Source organism: Gossypium arboreum, chromosome 10 (genome assembly GCF_025698485.1).
Source record: "Gossypium arboreum isolate Shixiya-1 chromosome 10, ASM2569848v2, whole genome shotgun sequence".
In the NCBI taxonomy this organism is placed as follows: domain Eukaryota; kingdom Viridiplantae; phylum Streptophyta; class Magnoliopsida; order Malvales; family Malvaceae; genus Gossypium; species Gossypium arboreum.
The window spans coordinates 24,488,307-24,497,213 of NC_069079.1; the positions used below are offsets into that span (position 1 = coordinate 24,488,307).

Genomic DNA, 8,907 nt, shown 5'->3' on the forward strand with positions numbered 1-8,907 from the left:
GGAGGTCAGAGCAGTCGATCCCTGTAACAGGGGTGACTTTAACTAATAAACTGTACCAATTGGCCCAACCAAAAATTCTAGAAATAAATCCATGGATGGATATATGAGTCTAAATTCAGGGAAAATTTACGAAACCAGTTTCTGAGTTTTGAAACTCGAGATATGATTTTTAAGGAGACAGTGACGCAGTTTTCCAGCCCGACTGGAAATGTCAAATTGGTGAGCAAAATATGTGGACTTGACTTGTTAACCCCTCGTGTCCGACACCGGTGATGGTCTCGGGATCGGGGTGTTACATGATCCATCAATCAAAAGGTCTTTAGAGGGTTGTAACGTGGCTTTGGTTAGGGGGTGTGGTCACAAGCTGAAAGAAACGGTCAGAATCGAGATTGAATTGAAAAATCACTTAACTAGAAAAAGATTTAATCATCACTTGAGTACAACAGAGCTTCTTCTCAGAATATGGAATTTAAATACTTAAGCTCAAAAACAAAAGATTACTACTAATGTGTATACACAGTTTTTTTTAAGAACAAGTTAAATAACATAGACTAACTATTAAGAACAAGACATAGCTGAGTAACTATTTCAATTCAAATCTTGACAAAAATAGGGATCAAATTTAATTTAGGGGATTTCAACAATAATGGGTTAAGGGTTAATATTACGGGTAATACAAAAAAAAAAATGGGTTGTTAGGCTCAAAGGGGCTCACTAGGGGTTAATTTTGGAGGTAGGCTTTTCATGGCATAAGTGGGTTAATCCTAAGTGCCTTAATCATTTTGACATATCAAATCAAATGTTGTGGTCTTGACATGCATAATCAAGCAAGTTTCAGAATAACAGTTCAATACTGACGCACTCAAAGCAATAATAAAAGTGAGCATGAAAGAATTAAAATATGCTCAAAAGGCTCAAAAGGCTCAAAAATCTCACAAGAATTATGACTTTTGATGTTTAAAACTTGTGAATTCCAACTCAAAGTAATACCTAAACTTTGGGGAAACAACCTAAAATTTTAAATTCTTAAAAATCAACTTATCATGCTTAATTCTCTAATGTCTTAAAGTTTAAACAATCAATGCATAAATGCCTATGTTTTAATTCAAGATATATCAATCAAAATCATAAATCAATCAAAATTTATCCTAAATATGATATGAGAGCTTTTCAAGAGAACAAAGTAGTCATTTAGGGATTTTTTTGATAATGAAATGAATATCCCCCTACACTTAAGATGTACATTGTCCTCAATGTAAAAAGATAGATATTTTGACAAATGTAAGTGTAAGTTCATAAGATAGGGAGAAAAGTGAAACTTCCTAAGTTAAAAATGGATGAAATTCCTGGATTAGCGAGAGCGAGTTGTTGGAAATAAAGCTGGAGGACAAACATAATTCTGAAGAACAAAATGAGAATTGGGGGAATAATTTGATAGTAATCATAAAGATAAGCCGTGCTTAAAAACAAAAGAATCTTTAAAAATTAATAAAAGAAAAATAAAATAAGATAGATAATCTAATTTTTCATGTGGCACGGCCGGTTCGCACGACCGTGCCTGGCTTTGTTCACTTCTCCCATGCCCGTGTATGTAGGCCTATGCCTATGTTCATTTAACAGGTTCGACCACGGGTTCTAGACACGGGCATGTCGCACGCCCGTGTTGTTTTTGCAGGTTCACCGACGGCCATGTCGCACTGCCGTGGCGATTTATCGTAGCCCGTGTTAGGGAAATCTTTCCCCTGTTTTCACACAGCCCTAAGCACACCCGTGTGCTTGGCCGTGTCTGTGTGGAGAAACCTGTATTTAAGATCTTCGTTAGTAAGTTAGGTGTTAAATACTAAAATTTAAAGAAATTAATATTGTTAGTACTCGGGTTGCCTCCCGAGAAGCGTTTATTTATAGTCTAAGCTCGACTTACCTCTCCATTGAATGGTCATGGTGGTTTGAGAAGTTTATACTCCTTATTCCTGCTATCATTCTCATCAAAATAAGGTTTTAGACTGGTGTTTTTTACCTTAAAAGTGCCGAACTTGGGATGACTTAACTAGACTGTACCGAATGGGAAAATGCTAAGTACCGTAAGAGGGATTTCTTCGTTCGGTGTGATAGTGACAATGTGAGGATCTGCGGCATCTAATAAGACTTTATCTCCAACCTTAAGTTGACGTGGGACGGTGTTGAGCTTGTTCTGGCATAGTTTTGGTTTATTATGTGTTCTCGATTTATGCGTCCGCCATTCATCTAGCTCCTCAATTTGTAGCCTTCGATCTTCATGAATAGGTCCTCTGCTACTACTTGAGAATGACTCGTGCGCTTCCTTCAGACTCATTTCCTACAAAGTAGGTTGTACCATATCGTCAGTTTTAGTAGAATGGTTTAGATGATCACTTTCAATTTCTGATGTGGCACTAGAATTCCGAGCTTGAAGGGTGATTGTTTCGTCTCCCACACGGAGTGTGAGCTCACCTGTAGCATCCCAAACCCGGCCCAGACTTATGGCCGGATCTGACATGCCACATCGAAGCATTCAAAACATTTCCGATCCAGAAAGAAAAATTACTGAGTGTTTTAAAAGATGATTTCATTATAGGTTAAAGTGAATGGAAGCTGTGCACCAGGTAGGAAACTGAAAAAGAGGAGGTGAGTCCATCGGACTGCTTAAGTACCAAATTCCCTTCGGATCCAATCCTAGACATGCAAACCGCTATTGCCGTATGTTAACGTCATGTATATTTCTAGGAAACCGATTTGATTAAGTCCTTTTTAAGAAAAGTGATTAATTTTGGAAAATATCTTCATTGCGGAAGCTTTGCTTGTTTTCGTGTTATTTTGAAATCAATTCTTTGTTTTTGAAAACGCGCCTAAAGCTATCCAATTTCAACAGTTAAATATAAATATTACCTATCTTAATAAAACATATAAAACCATCAAAAATAAATAAGCGGCCTTATTACATTTAAAAGCCCAAAACCTCAAACGTAATTAAAAGGATGTCCAGTTCACGGAAGAAAATCAAACTTTGAGCGGGTGGCCACTCAAATTCCCTCACGACTCCAAGCCCACTATGGTTGGGGATTACTGCGTGGATGAAAATAAAAAGGGTGAGTTTGGGGAAACTCGGTGTAAAATAACCCAACCATAGTCTAAATCACTCAACCCACGTAAATGTAATAAGTTGGCCTTAGCCTGCAATGTAAATTGAATAAAGCCCATAGGCCCATAATGAACGTAGCAGATATTACATGTTTATGCGAAACCCAGCCAGATTCATCCATAACACCCCAGTACCAGCCTTACACCATTTGGGGAGACTACTTGACCCACCCAACTGCTACACACCACGTAAATCGCAATGAGGTCGCCGGATATTGTGACGAAGTCACCAGATCTGAATATTGTGGCGAGCCACCGAATCAGATATATGTGGCGAGCCACCAGATCGAATAATTGTGGCATAGCCACCAGATGAATATATGTGGCGAGCCACCAGATCGAATAATTGTGGCATAGCCACCGTGACGCTTCCTCCATAGTATAACCCAAGTCCCCATGCAATGTAGATATATAATCATGGCATACATCATATAGAATCGATCTTCATGCTTTTCAAAAAGTAACCCTAGGGGTATAATGGTAATTTTGCATACATAGGGTATTCAAGTAATTTAACTATTCTTAAGGTTTTCATACATAACATAGCCATTTACGTACGATCGAAACACTTACCGCGTTTTTTACTAATTTGGGCCGTTGGCCCATTATCCCGCTTTTGGCCCATTAAGCTCAAAAATATCGAAATGCATGTAATCGCACTCTGCGATCTTATCACTTTAATTTACCATATACATCAAACTATTAATCTCATGAGCATTCACACACTCGCAAGATCTCAAAATACCGGCTTTTCGGCATTTCGCTTTTCTACTTGTGCCAATCTAGTCTATAAGAGGTGTTAGTGACACACCTTTCTTGACGATATCTTGATTTAGATCCACACACGAACCGCCTACAATTGGATTACTAACACGTTAATCTAACTATTCAAATACAAACTACGATTAACCCCTTACAATATTTGGCCAACTACACCGCAGATCATAGTAAGCTTATAAGAAAACAATAAGCAACTCATTAACAAATTTTTGTCAATGTTTACCACATAATCATAATTTCACCGCAAGTCGTCTTCACGAGAACAGTCACTACATTATTTATAACTGAGCTACGAAACTCCAAATCAAGTGCCGTTAATTTTCCCTGAAAATAAACTCATATATCTTCTATCCATAAAATTTTCAGAATTTTTGGTATGGCCACTCAATACCAGATTTTTCTTAAAGTTTCCCATGTTTCACTGTTTGACTAATCTGACCACTCTTCATTACGAATCAAATTTCTCATTGTACAGAATTCAAAATATGTTCTCGTTTATTCCATTTGAAACTAGACTCATTAAGCTTTAATTACATAATTTATACAGCTTCTAACTCATCTCCCACAATTTACGGTGATTTTCCAAAATCACGTTACTGCTGCTGTCCCAAGCAGATTTATTACCAAATCACTCTTTCACACCTAACTTGCATGCTTGTTATTTAAACATGTATATCACCAATCAATCATCACATATCTATGATTTTACTTAATTATAATCTCCATTTCATCATTTTAAAGCACAACATGTTAGCCGATTTTCCCCTTAGCATCTAAAGGCTCATTCATGCTCATTTGTTTGGCTCAACTTCACCTATCTTCCATTTTTCATCAAAAGAACATGAAACAACAATCATTTCCTTCATTTTAATTCATCACTAAATGCTTACAACACAACTAAAAACCAAAATATGCTTCAAGAGTTAAGGTAGAATCAAGAAGAACTCATGAACATCAAGATAGAAGCAAACTACCATGAACTTACCTTCAATTTTCTTCCCCAAGTGACCGAACATTCAAGAGCTTTCTTCTCTCCTTTCTCTTCTCTAACTTTCGGCTATGATGAACAAAGATGGACAAAACTTTGTTCTTTTCACCTCTTTTTCTTTTAATAAAATTTTATATTTCATCCATTTAATTCTTTAATACAAAAGACATGAAATGCCCATCATGGAACATTTACCTAAACCATTATCATGGAACATTTACCTAACCCATTATCATGGAATATTTACCTAATCCATTATCATGGAACAATTACCTATCCCATTATCAATTTGTACCATGAATTATGGATATCAAGTGCTCATATTGTCTGCAACAACATGATGGCTGGCCACTTCATGTAAAATGGGAGGTTTGTCATGCAAATCCTCCTATTTTGCACTCCTATTTATTTGGCCACTTCAATTTAGCCTATAGCATTTTCAAACATTTTCACATAGGTTCTATTTCAGAATTTCACTCACAAATGACAAAATCAAAGCATGAAATTTTGCCAACATTCACAGAATTCTCGAAAATTGGGGCGTTACATCACCTGTGCCAACATCAATAATCGTTTTAGCAGTTGCTAAAAAGGGCCGTCCCAAAATCAAAGGAGTGTTGCTATCTTCTTCTATGTCTAGAACAATGAAGTCAATGGAAAATATAAATTTATCGACTTTAACTAGCACATCTTCAATAATACCCCTAGGGAATCTTATAGTTTTACCTGCTAATTGAATGCTCATTCTAGTCTATTTGGGTTTCTCAAGACCTAATTGTTTGAACATTTTGTAGGGCATGACGTTAATACTAGCCCCTAAATCAGCTAATGCATTATTAACATCTAAACTCCCAATTAAGTAAGGAATCGTAAAACTCCCTGGATCTTTTAGTTTGTTGGGTAGTTTATTCTGTAGAATAGCTGAGCAAATTGCGTTTAGCTCCATATGTGACGCCTCGTCCAACTTCCGTTTATTTGCTAAAAGCTCCTTTAAAAATTTCATTGCGTTTGACATTTGCGATAGAGTTTCAATAAACGGTAAGTTAATATGTAAATTTTTTAAGAGTTTAAGGAATTTACCAAATTTTTCATCTGAGCGATCTTTCCTTATCGCATTGGGGTATGGCACATGAGGTTTATATTCGACATTCACTGATTTGTTTTTATTATGACCAACCTCACCTTGACCTCTGCTTACCATAGTTTCTTGCCTCGGTTCTGGCTCAGGCTCAACGAATCCTTCTTCATCAATTAATCGCGTTGAGCTGTTCCCTTGGGTTGGGTTCAGTATTACTTGGCAAGCTACCTTGTGGTCGTTCGGAGATTAGTTTGGAAAGCTGGCTAATCTGAGTTTCGAGCCCTTGGATCGACGCTTGTTGATTTTTAAGTGTTGTCTCCGTGTTCTGGAAATGGGTTTCTTACACCGAGATAAATTTAGACAGCATCTCTTCAAGGTTCGGTTTCTTTTCCTGTTGATAGGGTGGTTGTTGAAAACTCGGAAGATGTTGTGGTCTTTGATTTCCTTGATCGCCCCACGAGAAATTGGGATGCTTCCTCCAACTTGCATTATAAGTGTTACTATATGGGTTATTTTGGGATCTAGAGTTATTGTTACCCATATATTGAACTTGTTCCCCCTTGATGCTAGGGTTGAAGGGTTGATACTCTGTGCATGCTCCTCCTCCATTCATCTCGCACCTCATTACTGGATGTACCTGAGTAGAACCAAGTAATCCATCAATCTTTTTATTTAGAAGTTTTGCCTGGTTTGACAACATAGTAACCGAATCGACGTTATAAATGCCTACTGTTTTAGTTGGCTTAGTCCTCATGACTTGCCACTGATAATTATTCAGTGACATCTCTTCAATAAACTCATAAGCATTTTTAGGTGTTTTATTATTTATGGTTCCGCCAGCAGCTGCGTCAACCATTTTTCGAGTCGAAGGATTCAGACCATTTTGGAATGTTTGAACTTGTAGCCAAAGCGGTAACCCATGATGAGGGAACCTTCTTAGTAAGTCCTTGTATCTCTCCCATGCATCGTAAAGAGTTTCTAAGTTCATCTGCACAAACGAAGAGATATCATTACGTAATTTGGCTGTTTTAGCCGATAGAAAATATTTTAATAGAAATTTTTCAGTCATTTGTTCCCAAGTAGTGATTGACCCTCATGATAACAAGTTCAACCACTATTTAGCTTTGTTTCTCAATAAAAAAGGGAATAATCGAAGACGAATGGCATCGTCAGGAAAGGCCAAAAGTAGTGCGGGTGACCCAGTTCTTTAGGTATTGGCCCAAGTCGTCAATCGACGCCATTAATTTTAAATGTATCTTACAATTCTAGGAAATTTGCCAAGTGTGTGTTCGGATCCTCATCCTGCAAACCATCAAACTGAACAAATTACTGTATCATTTGAATAGTTTTAGGTTTTAGTTCAAAATTATTTGTGGCAATAGCAGGCCTAACTATACTTGACTCAGTTCCTGTTAAAGTAGGTTTAGCATAATCATACATAGTACGAGGAGCAGGATTCTAATTCGCTAGTTCAACGTGTATCGCAGGAGGTAGCTGATTGTCTTGGTTTTCAGCCATTTCTTCGGTTGGGGTTTGAGTATTGTCCTCTTTCTCGTTCTCTGTGTATCTTAAAGCTTCGCCTTATTTCTCTTTGGTTTCTACGAACTGTGCGATCAATTTCTTCTTCAAAAAGTAGTGGTCCTGACGGGTTTCTTCTAGTCATAAACTATAAAAACCTGCCAAGAGAAAGAAAAAGTAAATTAATAAATAATAATAATAATTAAATTGCAAGAAAAATAAATGGCTAAAGTAATAAAAATTGAGAGTTCCTAATATCTTAGTTCCCCGGCAATGGCGCCAAAAACTTGATCGCGATTTTCGTGTGACAGGTTTTAAATATTTATAAAGAATCGTTCTTGAAACTAACTATTATCACGATGTAGGCAAGTGTACCTATCGAACAGTAGTATAGTTTTAGCAAGACCAGATTGTCGAACCCAAAGGAACTAAAAGTACTAGTAACGACTGTCTTTTTATTATCTAGCCTAAGAATAATGAGGTTTTGTGTTAACTAACTAATTATCTAAACTAAGAATTTGCAGAAAGTAGAATTGGGGGATTACTTTTGGAAAATGATTGAATTAAGACAATACCTAAGGAAAATCTACCTAGACTGTACTTATTATTCTGGCTCCGAATTGGACGATTTATTCATTTAACTTGTCCCGTAGAGATCCCTAAGTTATGTTATTATCCCTATTCAGGACTAATAACGTCTAATCCCTAGATTGAATAATTGAAACTTTTCTCTAATTAACACCCTAGGGTTGCATTAACTCAATCTATGGATCCCCTTATTAGGTTTCACCCTAATCTGGCAAAATCTTGTCACCCTATGTCTAGGCGTGCAGTCAACTCTGCTGAATTATGACAAATGTACTATTAGATAGGGTCTATTCCTCCTCTGAATAAGAGCTTATCTTGAATCAGTATCCTGGGATATCAAAACAAGAATTAAGAACACATAATTAAGAACAAGGTAAATATTTATCACATAATTCAAAAAATAATAACAAGATTCGTTTTAGGTTTCATTCCCCTTAGGTATTTAGGGGATTTAGTTCATAACTAGAAACGAAAACATCTCAGAAGAATAATGAATACAAAACATAAAGAAAACCCAAAACTCCTGAAGGGAAATTGAGGGGAGATCTTCAGTCTTGATGGTGACTCCAGCTTCTGAGATGGATCAATCGACTTCCCTTGAGCAGTTCCCTGCCTCTTTCTCTCTGTGCCCCCTTTTCTCTTCCTCTAGGGTGTATTTATAAGCTTTGGAATGCCTAGAAACCCTCAAAATTAGCCTTTTCTGAATTGGACTCAACTTGGGCTCGGCAGGGACACGCCCGTGTGAGTCGTGCTTCGATTCTGCCAGATTGACACGGCCGTGTGGTATGCCCGTGTGAGG

General features: G+C 37.1%; 1 non-coding gene across 1 annotated transcript; it reads left to right on the forward strand.

The window, feature by feature from the left end:
* Positions 1 to 6,916: 6,916 nt before the first annotated feature.
* LOC128283216 (small nucleolar RNA R71) lies at positions 6,917 to 7,023 on the forward strand. The gene has a single exon (XR_008273558.1). It is a non-coding gene; the product is annotated as a small nucleolar RNA R71 (small nucleolar RNA).
* Positions 7,024 to 8,907: the final 1,884 nt, after the last annotated feature.